Here is a 15,058-nt window from a genome sequence, read left to right as displayed (position 1 = left end):
ACGTGACGAAGAACCTTTGCGTGAACCTGCTAGGCTTCTTGGGCGTGTATGGGAAGACAAAAGATACACCTGAGGCACGGGAGGACCTGCAACATTTGCACGAAAAAGACGGCATGCCTCCGAAGCAGTATAAAGGTCCTGCCAGCTACGCTCTTACGAAAGAAGAGAAAGAAATCTTCTTTGAATGCCCGCTCAGTATGAAGGTCACGACTGGCTTCTCGTCGAATATAAAGGGAATAATAAATATGCCAGAGAAAAAGTTTCAGAACCTAAAGTCTCATGACTGCCACGTGATTATGACGCAACTGCTTCCGGTTGCATTGAGGGGGCTTCTATCGGAAAATGTCCGATTAGCCATTGTGAAGCTATGTGCATTCCTCAATGCAATCTCTCAGAAGGTGATCGATCCAGAAATCGTACCAAGGCTAAGGAGTGATGTGGCGCAATGTCTTGTCAGTTTCGAGCTGGTGTTCCCACCATCCTTCTTCAATATCATGACGCACGTCCTAGTTCATCTAGTCGACGAGATTGTCATCCTGGGGCCCGTATTTCTACACAAATGTTCCCCTTTGAGAGGTTCATGGGAGTCCTAAGGAAATATGTCCGTAACCGCGCTAGGCCAGAAGGAAGCATCTCCATGGGCCATCAAACAGAGGATGTTATCGGGTTTTGTGTTGACTTCATTCCTGGCCTTAAGAAGATAGGTCTCCCTAAATCGCGGTATGAGGGGAGACTGATTGGAAAAGGCACTCTTGGAAGAGACTCAATAATATGCAGGGACGGATATTCTTGGTCTCAAGCACACTACACAGTTCTACAGAACTCTACCTTGGTGACTCCGTATGTCGATGAACACAAGAACAGTCTTCGCTCCAAACACCCGGAGCAGTGCGACGACTGGATTACATGTGAACACATCAGGACTTTCAGCAATTGGTTGGAAACACGTCTCAGAGGTGACAACACTGTTTGTGATGAGTTGTACTTGTTGTCCAGGGGACCATCTTTGACTGTATTGACTTACAAAGGATACGAGATAAATGGGAATACATTTTACACGATCGCCCAAGATCAAAAGAGCACCAACCAAAACAGCGGTGTCTGCTTTGATGCAGCAACCGAGAGCGGAAAGGACACATATTATGGTTACATAGTGGACATATGGGAACTTGACTATGGACCTGATTTTAAGGTCCCTTTGTTTAAGTGCAAATGGGTCAATCTGTTAGGCGGCGGGGTACAGGTAGACCCACAGTACGGAATGACAACAGTGGATCTGAAAAATCTTGGGTACACTAATGAACCGTTCGTCCTAGCCAATGATGTGGCACAGGTTATCTATGTGAAGGACATGTCTACCAAACCGAGAAAAAGAAAAGATAAGGAAGCGAATACATCATACGATGAGCCAAAGCGCCACATAGTTCTTTCAGGAAAAAGGGACATCCTGGGAGTGGACGGCAAGACAGACATGTCTGAAGATTATGAAAAGTTTCATGAAATTCCTCCCTTCAATGTCAAGGCTGACCCAAGCATCCTGATAAACAATGAAGATTATCCATGGTTACGGCGCAATAAGCAAATGACACAAGCGAAGAAAAAGTGAAGACTTTCTCCCGCAACTTTGTAACACACGAACATGCTACCATTGTCCGTTTTGTACATGCACATGCTATGTGGGTGAAATTATGATACCATCCCAACTTTCAACTTTTTCAGAGTTTATTTGAAATGCTTTCATGTCTTATGGTTCGGCCCTCGTAATACCATGACCATTAGTCCCTGACTCATGCCAACTTTCAAACCGGGACTAAAGGGTTGGTCCTCGTTGCGGGCCGAGTTTAGTCCCACCTCGCCAACCGAAGGGGGCTCACACCGGTTTATAAGCCCTTCCCTCTCTGCCTTGTTGAGCTCCTCTCAAAGTGAAAATAGATGCCCTAATAGAGAAAAGTTTAACCTAAATTCATAGTGAATTTCTCTGAAATTCATAGAAATTTACTAGGAATTTAGGTTGAATTTTCTCTATAAGCGCATCTATTCTCATTTTTTTAGTAAGTTAATCACAAACTTGTGATTCAAACAATTTTCAAAGAATTCAAATTTTAACTATTCAAATTTGAAAACCAATGGCACTAACAGAAAGTTTATAATTTTTCTAAAACTAATGGCACTAACAGAAAGTTTATAATTTTGCTAACCTAAAAGCAAACAGAATTAAAAATTAAAGCAAAAAACAAAAGAAAATAAATAATGCAAAAAACAAATAAAAAAACAGGAAAAAACTATTTTTATAGTAAAGTTAATCACAAAATAAAATAAATAAAGCAACAAAGAAAACAAAAAAACTAAATAAGTGTTTTCAAATTTGAAAACTAATGACACTAACAGAAAGTTTATAATTTTTCTAAAACTAATGGCACTAACAGAAAGTTTATAATTTTGCTAACCTAAAAGCAAACAGAATTAAAAATTAAAGCAAAAAACAAAAGAAAATAAATAATGCAAAAAACAAATCAAAAAAACAGGAAAAAACTATTTTTATAGTAAAGTTGATCACAAAATAAAATTTGAAAACTAATGGCATTAACAAAAAGTTTATAATTTTTCTAAAACTAAAAGCATAAAGAATTAAAAAATAAAGCAAAAAACAAAAGAAAATAAATAAAGCAACAAAAAAACAAAAAAATGCCACCTACTGGGCCACCACGGCCTGAATACGACTAGAAACCCTACCATGGGCCAGGATTCAGGCCCGCAGCAGGCCCAGTAGGCCCACAGGCATTGCAGTGACAGATTAGGCCCGAAAGCCTGCAGTTGAGAGGAGCTCGGGAGGGTGGGCACAGCAGCGCTTATAAACCACTCCCGAGCCCTCTCAACTAGCGAGGTGGGACTAAACTTTTGGGTGCGGGGCAGCACAAGGCCATTGGTCCCGGTTGGTGGCACCAACCGGGACTAAAGGGGGGCATTGGTCACGGTTGGTGGCACCAACCGTGACCAATGCCCCCTTTAGTCCCGGTTGGTGCCACCAACCGGGACCAAAGGCCGCCGCTTCCCGCCCTTTGGTCCCGGTTGGTGGCACCAACCGGGACTAAAGGGGGGCATTGGTCCCGGGTTGAGCCACGAACCGGGACCAATACCTTTCCTATATAACCAAACACTTAGGAAATTTCCCCCACCTGCCATTCTTCTCTCCAAACTGCGCTGCTCCTCGACGCCGGCTGCCCCAACGTCGCCGTCGTCTCCCCTAGCCGCCCGAGGTCGCCGTCGCCGCCCGCTCGCCGTCGCCCGTGCCCTCGCCCGACGCCGTCGCCGATCGTCGCCCTGCCCCGACGCGCGTCGCGCGCCCCGGCCCACCCATCGCCGTCGCCCTGCCCCGCCCGTCGCCGTCGCCCTTGCCCCGCCCGTCGTCGTCGCCCCGCCCCGCCCGTCGCCGTCGCCCCGCCCCGCCCGTCGCCGTCGCCCCGGCCCGCCCGTTGCCGTCGCCCTGCCGTTGGTCCGGCCGGCGCCCCTCCCCTTTTTTTATATATTATATATGCTTGTGTATATTGCCTCTTTGTGTATATTATGTATATATGTCAGTATATGTATTGTGTATATTGCTTCTTTTCAGATTTTTTTCATATATATGTTTGTATTTTTTCTTTTTCTTTTTATAAAAATGTATATATGTTCTTATGTTCTCTGTGTATATATGTTCATATATGCAAAAGTTAGGTTTAAATATTTAGAAAAGGATTATCTATATATGTTCTCTGATTTAGTACATTTTAGGTTACTTTCATTTTTAGAAAAGTTTTATATATTTAGGAGAGGAAAAAGGAAAATAAGAAGAGGAAAAAGGAGAAGAAGAGGAGAGGAAGAAAAGGAAGAGGAGAAGAAGAAAGGAATAGAGGAGAAGAAGAAAAAATAGAAAAAATATCTATTTTTTCTTCTTCTCCTCTATTCCTTTCTTCTTCTCCTCTTTTTTTTTCTTCTTTTTTTTCTTCGATCTTCTCCTCTATTCCTTTCTATATGCAAAAGTTACAATTTTAGAAAAGTTTTATATATGCAAAAGTTACAATTTTAGAAAAGTTTTATATATGCAAAAGTTACAATTTTAGAAAAAGAAGGATAGGAAAGAAGAAAATAAGAAGAGGAAAGAAAGAAGAAGAGGAGAGGAAAAGAAGAGGAGAAATAAATAATTAAGAAGAAGAAAAAATAAGAAAAAGAAGAGGAGAAGAAGAAAGGAATAGTGGAGAGGAAGAGAAAATAGAATATTCTATTTTCTCTTCCTCTCCACTATTCCTTTCTTCTTCTCCTCTTTTTTTCTTCTTTTTTTGTTCGATCTTCTCCTCTAGCTATTCCTTTCTTCTTCTCCTCTTTCTTCTTCTTCTTAATTTTTATCGGGAACGAGGGTGTCGAGGATCGCCGAGGGGTCAAGGGTCGGGAACTAGGGTAGAGGGTCGAGGGTCGTTAAGGGGTCAAGGGTTGAGGGTTTCAGGGTCGAGGGTTCGAGGGTTCTATAGGGTCTAGGGATCGAGGGTCGAGGGTTCCAGGGTCGTCTAGGGGTCGAGGGTTCCAGGGTCGTCGAGGGTTCGAGGGGTCGAGGATCGCCGAGGGGTCGAGAGAGGTTTCCTAGTGTCAAAGTATTGAAGAAATCCATGGCTTCATCATTAGCCGGAAGTAACCAGGGCATGACGAAGTCCTCCAAAGTTATTTTGGAATGGTGTCCCGGATAGGATAATTTGCCTTTTTGTATGAATTTCAGCAAAGGCCTTCCAAATAACGATATTTCGAAGGTGTTGCTGAACTTTGTACCAAAAAGCGAATTATCTTATCTGGGATTTCGTTCCAAAATAACTTTGGAGAGCTTCGTACCATCATGCACATGTTACTTTCGCCTAATGATGAAGACATGGTTTTGTTGAATCCTTTGACACTAGGCAACCTTCCAACCCCTCGACGATCCTCTCGAACATGAGAGGAAGAACAGGATAAAAAAAGAAGAGGAAGAAGAAAAAAAAGAGGAGAAGAAAGAATAGAGGAGTTCTTCTCTATTCTTTCTTCTCCTCTTTTTTTTCTTCTTCTTCCTCTTTTTTTATCGGGAACGAGGGTCGTCGAGGGACATATAGATGTAGTGTCATCGTTGTCGATATATACCCCCTCCCAATAGCTTCAACACGTGGGGGGGGGGGTCGAGGCCACTAATTAATATATATGATTCCTTACTATGATTAGGTAGCTAGTTCTACGTTTGGCACATATCCATCTGTCATGTTTGAATAATAATTGCCATGTTGTAAATATTTGTAGAAACTATGGACACCTCCCTAGACGAAGCAAAAGAAGCGTTGTTGAGGGACATAATTGCAGAAGGAAGTGATGCTGTCTCGTTGTTTCTCAATGACACCGATGGTCTGGAAGGAGAGGGTGAACAAGCTGGCTACGGTGACCTAATGCCGGTGCAAGAAGAAGAACATGAGGACGGCTCCGGTGACCCAATGCCGGTGCAAGAAGGAGACCGTGATGATGGCTCCGGTGACCGAACCGAGTCCGGCCAGGTATATATATTAGTTAAGCCTGTGCTGACTAGCTGATTGATGCATTCATTGTTTTGGTATGTACACATATTAATTAAGTCTTTGTTCTTTTTTCTAGCCCTCCGGATCGAGCACAACTTCGGTACAGAGATGAGGCCCGAAGAAAAACTTGAGCTCGGATGAAAAGTTTGAGATCATAGCAATCGCGCCCGACGGCCAACCGATTGAACCCCTCTGGACAAAGAGCGCATTTGTTGCTCAGTGCGGGGTTTTGGTTAGGGACAAGATCCCGATAAGCATCCAACAATGGTTTAAGCCGGCTATAGAAGACCCTGAGGTGTCTTATGTCAATGATATGCAGAAAAATGATCTTTGGACTGAGCTGAAGTCAAATTTCACCCTACCGCCAGAGGATAATCCAGAGAACCCAGTTAAAGAGCAATTAATCAAGTCTTTTGCTCTTAAGAGGATGGCAGAACTATTCAGGAGGTGGAAGAAAGAGCTGAATAAGTTTGTCGAAAATAATGAGACACCAGAATTCAAGGGCAGATATGAGAAGATCAGAGATCACTGGCCCGCATTTGTGGCCCACAAGACATCGGAAAAGAGTAAGAAGATGTCGGCGACAAACAAGCAAAATGCTGCGAAGAAGATGCTTCACCATCGCACGGGGTCAGGTGGCTACCTCGTAGCCCGGCCTAAGTGGGCCAAGACTGAAAATGATCTGGTTGATAAAGGGATCGAACCAGAGACAATTAGCTGGCCAGACCGTTGCCGGACTTGGTTCTTCGGGGCTGGCGGAACCTTGGACCCTGTAACAGGGAAGTGCATTTGGACGAACGATCAAATGGACATACCAGTCAGGAAGCTTAAGCAGTATATAAAAGCAGCGCAGCAAGGGAAGTTCTTTCCAGACAGAGAGAATGATGAGCTCACAATGGCCCTCGGGAATCCTGAGCACCCTGGACGGACACGAGGCACGCCAGGCTTCATTCCATGGAAGGTTGGGTTTCCGGACGCAGGCGGTTACAAATCCCACGAGGAGGAAAAAAGTGCAGCAGACCCAAATGCAGGCGCTGCAAGCAAGGGTAGACGCGATAGAGGAACGAGAAGCAAATCCCAGCAAACGTACTGCCGAAGCCTCCCCCGAAGCTACCCCGCCATCTCAGCGCAGAAGCAGCGTGGCTTCCACCGAGCTGCTTCAGCCGAAGCATGCCTTGATGGCTCCTGCCAGCTATCCCGTGGATGCTATCACGGAGTCTCAAAATTGCCACCTTATGACGCAATGGATGAATTTGAAGGTCAAGGCGGCTGTTGGCTCTGTTTATCCTACTGAACCCGGCGCAACTTTTCACTGCCGGCCGATCCTAGAAGGATATGCTAGGGTGATGGTGGATGAAATAACGGAGGGATTTGAGGACCTCCAGCTTGACCACCCTACCGGTGAAGGGGAGACTCGGCTGGGGTCTGCTCTGAAGACTCCATGCCTATGGCGGAAGGAGCTCATCAACCTTCCGAAATGGACGCCTCCGCCTCCTCCTCCTCCTCCGGCGAGTCAGGGCACTCTGCCTCCTCCACCGCCTCCTGCTCCGGCGAGTAACGATCAGGGCCCTCGGCCGGCTCCTTCTCCGGCGCGTGGCGGCACTCCGCCTCCTTCTCCGCCTGCGCCGACGCGCCCGAGCAGCCAGCCTCCTCCTTCTCCGCCTCATCAGCAAGGGCGGAAGAGACCTGCCGCCGCTCTAGCTGCTCCGGCGCGTCGTAGTCCTTCTCCCCCGCCTCGTAAGCAAGTAAAGAAGACAACCGCTCCGTCTGTTCGGTCGGCGTCTAGCAGTACAACCAGAGGCGGGAGGACATACAGATTCGGTCCTTCTCTGAAGACTCCAGAGAAGTTACCATATGAGAGGACCCCGATGAGAATGCCGAGATCGCGCGAACCGAAGTGGATGACTGGTTTCAAGGGTTGAGAGCAAAGAGACATCCACCTCCGGAGGAGAAGGTAGATCCGGTGAAAGTGAAGCGCACTCTGGCTGCCCTGGCAAAACCACCCAAGTCTCCGCCGAAAGGCAACTATGAGCGCATTATTGCAAAGACATGGGCCGAAGCGGAGCGGTTGGGAAGTACAGTCAGTGATCAAAGGCCGAAAGAATGACGAGCAGCTGGGAAACAAATTGCCCAGCTCGGCGAACAAGCGAAGCAATCGTGCCCCCCCCTCAAGGTGCCTAGCGACATCGTCGATCCGAGGATGGTGCCCGGTTATGGCAATGTTGACGATTACCTGCCCGACGATGTACATTATGATCCCATGGAGGTGCAGATACACAGATACGAGTACGGGAAGCCTCTCGTCAAAGATGAAAAATCTTTAACAACGATGATGCGAAGATTACATGATTGGTACTTGAAAAATCTGCAGAGAGTCTGGGGGGAGGAGTACTTTGTATGCGAGAGTTAAACCGGAGCATGACCTCGTTGGAATTGAACTGTTGCCTATTCCATTTGAGGAGTTCTATCAGTTTTTCAATCAATTGGCCCTCGATAAAACAACGATCACCTGCTACTGTCTGTAAGTACTACTACTTCTGTCATTAAGTCTCTCTATATAGCTCATCTCTTTCATTGCATGTATTTATAATTATCCTCACTATATTATGCAGAATGAAGATCGCCGAATTGAAGAAAAGACAAATCGGTGATATTGGGTTCGTTAACACATATCTCATAGATGCAACTGAGGTTCAACATCGTCCCGGAGATACCGAGGCCAACTTGTTACGATCATTTAAAAAAAATGAAAACAAAGATATAATACTCTTTCCTTACAACTTCAAGTGAGTGTTACTGTCTTGTGCATATTCGGTTTCCCTTATATATTAGTCCAGGTTATAGTAATGTAATTGATGAGTTATGCATGCGTGTGCAGTTTCCACTATATTCTCCTAGAGATTAGGCTTGAGCAGGGAGTAGTAACCGTCTTGGACTCTAAACGAGAAGATCCCCAGGAGTATGCGGACATGACTGAAATCCTCAAGAAGTAAGTTAAATCGATCATTATCCACCATATCAGCAACTTTGTTCATTTCCTGATATCAAGTAATTGTTTTCTTTGTCCGACACGGTTTGGAGAAAATTCACCAGAAAAGTTCCGGGACTGCCGAAGGAGCTGGAATTTAGACACCCGAAAGTAAGTACTATAGTAGCATGTTCCACGCATCTCCTAGTGATTCAAGCGCTAGTTTCATCAATACCATTTAGCATTCTTGCTTATCAGTTTGATTGACCTCTATTTCTTGTAAAGTGGTTGTGGCAGGAAAAAGGGAATGATTTCTGTGGATACTACGTCTGCGAGTCCATCCGCCACACGACCTGTGAGCGGGGCGGGTACTCTGACGAACAATATAAAGTACGGAAATAACAACATTCACAATTTTATTTTATTACCATCATTTGTATTGAGTTTCATTCATTCATATATATATGTATTGACCCCCTTCTTCAAATTAGATGTTTCGGAAGCGGGATGAACTCCTAGCACCAGCTCGCATGCGAGCAATTCAAGAGGAATTGGCGGCATTCTTTCTTGACCAAGTGATCGCTGAAGACGGAGAATACTATGTGGACCATGAGTCCGTATGATTATATTTGTAAGAGATAATTATTGTATATATGTAGCCGGTAGTATCAGATAGATATACGAGAACTTGTTGTTCGAGCAATATCTCGGAGAAGGAGAGGTGGTCGATATAACTTCTCTCTGTATGCATATATGTTCATGATGATCTTCTGTTTCCTTCGTTTGCTTACTAGCTAACTAGCCTGTCTAGTCCTCTCTATACGTATGTATAGTATGTAGCGTCGACCAAGCACGGACATAAGAGAGGACACTTCTCTCTATTAATTATAGCTAGCTAACACAATATATGAAACACCTAAATTAACCCCCCAAAACCCCCAAACTCCCCCTTTCAAAAAAAAAACAAAAACCCCAGCCACAGAAATGCTGACGCGTGGATGCCTATTGGTCCCGGTTGGTGCCACCAACCGGGACCAAAGGGTCTCTTGCCTGGGCTCCACACACAGGCCACGTGGAGGCTCATCAGTCCCGGTTCTGGATTGAACCGGGACTAAAGGTACAGGGCATTAGTACCGACACTTTAGTCCCGGTTCAGGAACCGAGACTAAAGGCCCTTACGAACCGGGACAACAGGCCCTTTTTCTACCAGTGTAAACTCGCATGCCGAAATTCACTGCCCTTGTCCATATTCAAACTTGGTCTTCAAGCAGTTTCACCCATAGGTGGCCAGAGATTTGCATCAATGTCACATGTTCAACAATCTCTCCAGTGACTAAAATATTCTTATCCACGGGCTGGAATCAACAAAGTATATCCAATGAATAGTTCTGAAGCCATATACTAAAATCTAAAATATGAAGACATGTTCCAGAAAACCAATTTAGTTTGCAAGAAAATACATTCCTCTAACAGAGACCTGAAAAACATGAATATTTTCAGTTTGCAAACGCATACCAACAAACAGGTAGAGGCCAGCAACAAACAAGAACATAGCACACTTGCAGATTAACTGAGGCTTCACTACCTTAAACCGAAAAAGAAAATAAAGATATCACAGGAGAAGTTTGGATGTACCCAATTCATCATAGCATCCCCCATCGACCCGTCTCCGGACGGTGACGGTGACTCCGACGGCTCCGAGATCTCAGACACCGACATGAGCGGCCCGTTGGCACCGGATATCCTCCACCCAACGTCCTTGTGGAGACTCAGGCATAGCTGCAAGCCCCATGGTTCTTTGTCAGAGGACGAGAGCGGCAGCCAAGGAGGAGGGGACGATGCGGGGCTAGAGCACGGCGAAATGAACCAATCATAAATGGAGCCGAATAACTTCTCCTAAGCCAACATCACAAGAGAGTAGCCTGAACCCTGCAAGCCAAATTGTTTTCCTCACTTCTGAACCCACACTGTCTTGAACAATGTTCCCCATCACCAATGCAGATGTATCAAACAGATCGTCCAAATTGTAAACATCAACAAATTCAGTTTTTTGTTGCTCCCCACCGACTATACGGCCTTAATACCGACGGAGTTGCATAAAGAAAGAAACGCAGAGACATGAAAGCAATTTGCAGTCTCAGTACCTCTCGCCTTTGAGGTTGTCGTCGATGCCTCCGTCATCCCCAAGATCCTCCTTCGGCGTTCCGCTCGCTTAAGCTCACACCATAGTACACAGAGGAAACCCAACATTAAGCAGTCAGCAGTCCATAACTACCATATACACATCTAATCTGATCCGACAGCTCAAGAAAGATTCAAAATCCACTCACCGTATCGTGATTGTTGTGGTCAACCAGGAGTCCAGGAAGGCTTCCCCGAGCTGGCTTTGGCACATGAGTGAATCCTGAACCAGACAAACACCATAAGAAATAGATCATCACCATGCCAATCAGAAAACGAGAGGTCTAGGGAAGATCAAAGAAACACCACAACAACCTAATCGACTATATCTCTTCTTTAATAATTTCTTTTCTTCTTTGTAAATCTAATTTTTCAACATGGCAGAAGGATTTATCCCTATCCAATCTTGCAGATCTAAATTTCCTATGTGCCATATATGTTAATACCCCTAGCCTAAAATCCGAGAAGTGCAAAAACAAAAAAACTGAGAAAGTTCCCTTGGTTATTATATGTTTTTGTCAAACTGGCAAAATCATCTGTAGGCAGTACAAGTTTTACGCCGCCTACAAGAACTGAACTTCCACGGCCACCTCACAAATGTAGGAAAAAGTTAGGCAAGCAACAATATATTGAGGATGAAAAATATGCTTATCGATACATTAGTAGAGAAACCAATCATATACCTTCAGATTTAACGACGCAATTATCCTAGAAAAGATCTTAAGCATGGAGAGCTCTTCAACTGAATGAAAAACAACAAATCAGCATATCAATCAACAACATAAGAGATAGTTTGTTAGCAAATCCAGCAGTAAACAAAAAACACACTGCTAATTCTTAATATCATAAACCTATAAGATTTGTACACACAGAGCAATGTCAGTAATTCTTACGCCAAATCAGTATACCATCAACATAGTACAACACCGACTAAAGAAAATCATTTCAACATGAATCCGATGAACCATAGAGAACTAACTAAGGGATAATTAAGGTGTAAATGCAGGCACATACCTCTGCTTATAGAAGTATCTCTTACGGTACTCTCTTCCACAGCTTGATTACAGATCTAAGCTTCTATGTAGCATGCACCTGAGAGCCAGACATGGCAATGATAAGCATTGATATATTAAGAAATATATTCGTTCAAGTCAGAGACAGAAAAAAGAGAACACTCATTCAGTTACAATTTTCTAACCTTTAAATTCTCACTCCTCTTCCACGAAAAAAGATGCTAACTGAATAATATTATTCCCTGTCATAAGAATGATATTATTTAGTGTCCAAGAAATGTCAGGTTGCTAGATTAGTTCAAGGGACAATTTAGACAGCCAAAATAACAATAACACGCACGCATCAGACTCCTCTCTGTTTTTGCGTGGCTGTAGAGAAGGTTGTGGAGGATGGTGTGATCTCACCTGACAGGACCTGCCTCTGTTGCCGTGCGTGAAGAAGAGGGGTGCGGAAGGAGGCGGCTGCATGTGACGAAGATGGTGCAAGGATGGAGGCGGCAGCGCTCGGACCACCATCGATGCTCCTCTCCTTCCTTCTCTCTCTCCCTCATCTTCTCTCACTTCTGCAGGGACCGGTCCATGGCGCTGCATTAAATCGAGCGCCCCCGCCGTAGCACTTGGCCTGCAGGTCGCCGCCGCTGCCGGAGATGCCCACCACTGTGCCCACACGCCTCTGATCCGGCGGGATCCCCTACTCCTCCACCTCCATCGAGAAGACCAGGCGGTGACTGATGAGGAGGAGGGGTGCTGCGAATTTGCTTCTGTTGCGTGGTAGAGCAGATTTGCTTCGTATTTACTCGGGAGAGGTGTTATCGCGGGACGGTTTTACCTCAACACAGTAAAAGGGAGACGACCCACAGGTCAACGAACCGCAGCCCCGCGCACGTACGCAAGCCCCGTAACCGACGCCCACAACGCCAGGACGATACAGAGGAAGGTCCCACCCGCACCCAATGAAATCGCCCACCCAGCACGCGCAGAACCAACCACCAGCCTCCAGCTGGCCGCGCAGCACACGACGTGATTGGGCAGCCGCCTCGCTCTCGATTTACCCCGCAAATATCTCTCGCTCTCGATTTACCTGGACAGTACCATGGCGACGTGGCTATCGCAAGAAAACGAGCTTGATGCACACCTTATTGTTTTGGATTCCATCATTTATTCCAGACTATCATACAAATATACTACTACATATATAGCATCTTCCTGCAATTCGCCTATATATATCACCCCGGCCATCATATAAGTATGATTCGCCCCTCCATTTCTAATTTTCTACCTCGCGTGCATATTATATATATTAGGCTTATCCTAATTTCAACTTTGTAAAGTATGTGTCTTTCTTGCACTTGGTTTCTCTATGCAAGGACAGCTCCAACGGCAACCAGCAAAATACACCCGCATCTGTCCGTGGACAAGAAGACCAGTCCGCGGACATAGATGGGAGAGGACGCCATCCAACCGTAGCATGTATATATCCATCAGCAAATTCAAATTCAAATGTACGCTAGTCCACACAACACGCCGGATCACACCCACGCTAGATCGCATCCCCGATCACAACCAAAAAAAAGGTAAATATGCTTAATTTTTACATGCTTGTATCCAAAATAATATCAGTCCGACAGTCCATGCATTTCTGCCCTTCTAGACCAGCAATCACAGAAAGCTGCTCCCCGATCAAGGAGGTGTCGTCGCCGCCGCGTAGGCAGCCTCTGCATCCGTGTCCGCCTCCGCCTCCACCGCGTCCTCATCTTCCACCGCATTCAAGGTCAACATCTTGCCGTCCCCGCATTGGCGGCAATCTTCACCTCTTCTCCTCGAGCGCCGCCTTCCTCTATTCGATCATGGCCCTCCTCTCTTTGAGCTGGATCTTTTTGTCTGTCGCCTTCATGAACTGTTTGAACCTCTCTGCCTTCCTCTCCTCCTTGATGTCCGAGCGCCTCACACATGCCTCCTCCTTCGCCAAGTCTCCTCGAACCTCTCCGTCAGCTTGGCTACCGCACCTTCTCGCTTCATCCTCTCCTCCTCCCACTTCTTGCCCTGTAAAATTCTTCTAACCTTTTTCAGCGGTTCTTGGGTTAGTTCGGTAGCGTCGCCAGTTTCTTCCTCGTTGGCTTGGGCGTCGGTCTTAGCAATGAAAATGTTCCACTTCGGTTGCCCATTCAACTTCAACCAACAATGCATGACGACCATGAAGGACTTCTTCTTCAACTTCTTGTATATCACACAAGCACGAGTAGGCTACAAACTGAAACAATGCATATCCGTATAGTGAGCAACAAAACAATCCATGTGCGGCTAGTGATCAACAAAACTAAATCATATCCGGCTGGTGATCAACAAAACTAAAGCATATACGGCTTGTGATCAACAAAACTAAAGCATATCCAGCTCGTGATCAACAAAACTAAAGTATATCTCGCTAGTAATCAACTTATTTGCTCGGTGATTTGTGCACCGCTAGGCCACCTTGCAATGAGATGCTTCAAGTGCCCGCAATACTTGGAGACGACCTCTTGGATGGTGTACCATCGATGGTTGAGTTACTTACACTCATGGTTATGGATCAACGCGTCGGAGTAGGGCACGAAATGTTTGTGCTCATGGAACCATATGTAAATGTTCATCCAAAAGGTTGTGCCCTTTTGCTCCGTGCTGAGGAGAGGATCAAGGCTAGTGGCCAACCATGCATCGCACAACAGGTTGTCCTCCCGCATGTTGAAGCGTTCTCCTCTAACTTTCTTCTTCAGACCGCTGGCTGTATCATCCGGATCATCGACGACGTCATCGCCATCCTCCTCCTCCCCCTTCGGATGCTGCTCTCCGGCGGCCCAATGCTGTTGTTGTTGTGTGCCATCGCCGCCCTTGGTGTAGGACTGTTGCGTGGCCGTCTGGGTGTAGGACTGCTGCTGTTGGTAGTTGCCGGACTAGGTGGGATCCGAGTCTTCCACCTGCCTGTCCTCATAGCCCCCTTCTCCTCCCTCGCCTCCATCGTGTATGATGTCAACCATCTCCGTGTCCGCGTCATATGCTGGCTCCACCGCTCTGGGCCTTGCAGCAAACAGTGTGTTGGCACGCACCTGCTCCCAGCCCGTGCCCGGACGAGTGGCAGCAAAGAATACTCGGAGAAGAGTGGCACCACATTAATGTCGACCATGTAAGGCACCGTACGTCGGGGGTTCCGAGCTGCTTGGCGGTGTAGTAGTACGAAGGCTTGTAAGCTCCGACCACGGTGCTGTCTGTACTGTCGGCGCACCCATCTGTCGGCGTCCACCACGGCCGTGCCAACCGCTATGTCCGCCATAACCTCCACACCCATCGCCACAACTAGG

The 15,058-nt window shown here is 46.1% G+C and overlaps 1 long non-coding RNA gene across 5 annotated transcripts; it reads right to left on the bottom strand.

The window, feature by feature from the left end:
• Nucleotides 1–9,553: 9,553 nt before the first annotated feature.
• LOC125532284 (uncharacterized) lies at nt 9,554–12,573 on the bottom strand. Of its 5 annotated transcripts, XR_015610156.1 has the most exons (8): nt 12,129–12,569; nt 11,909–11,965; nt 11,725–11,802; nt 11,394–11,452; nt 10,860–10,933; nt 10,674–10,740; nt 10,165–10,458; nt 9,904–10,006 (listed from the first exon to the last, which is right to left on the bottom strand). It is a non-coding gene; the product is annotated as an uncharacterized LOC125532284 (long non-coding RNA). The 5 variants fall into 5 exon arrangements; XR_007293970.2 differs by lacking the exon at nt 9,904–10,006 and adding an exon at nt 9,554–9,884 and having other exon boundaries at nt 10,674–10,933; nt 12,129–12,567; XR_007293980.2 differs by having other exon boundaries at nt 10,165–10,500; nt 10,674–10,933; nt 12,129–12,573.
• Nucleotides 12,574–15,058: the final 2,485 nt, after the last annotated feature.

Source organism: Triticum urartu, chromosome 1A (genome assembly GCF_056163025.1).
Source record: "Triticum urartu cultivar PI428250 chromosome 1A, HENAU_Tu73, whole genome shotgun sequence".
Lineage (NCBI taxonomy): Eukaryota > Viridiplantae > Streptophyta > Magnoliopsida > Poales > Poaceae > Triticum > Triticum urartu.
The sequence above is the reverse complement of the archived record's forward strand: the minus strand, read 5'-3'. Positions and strand labels throughout refer to the sequence as shown.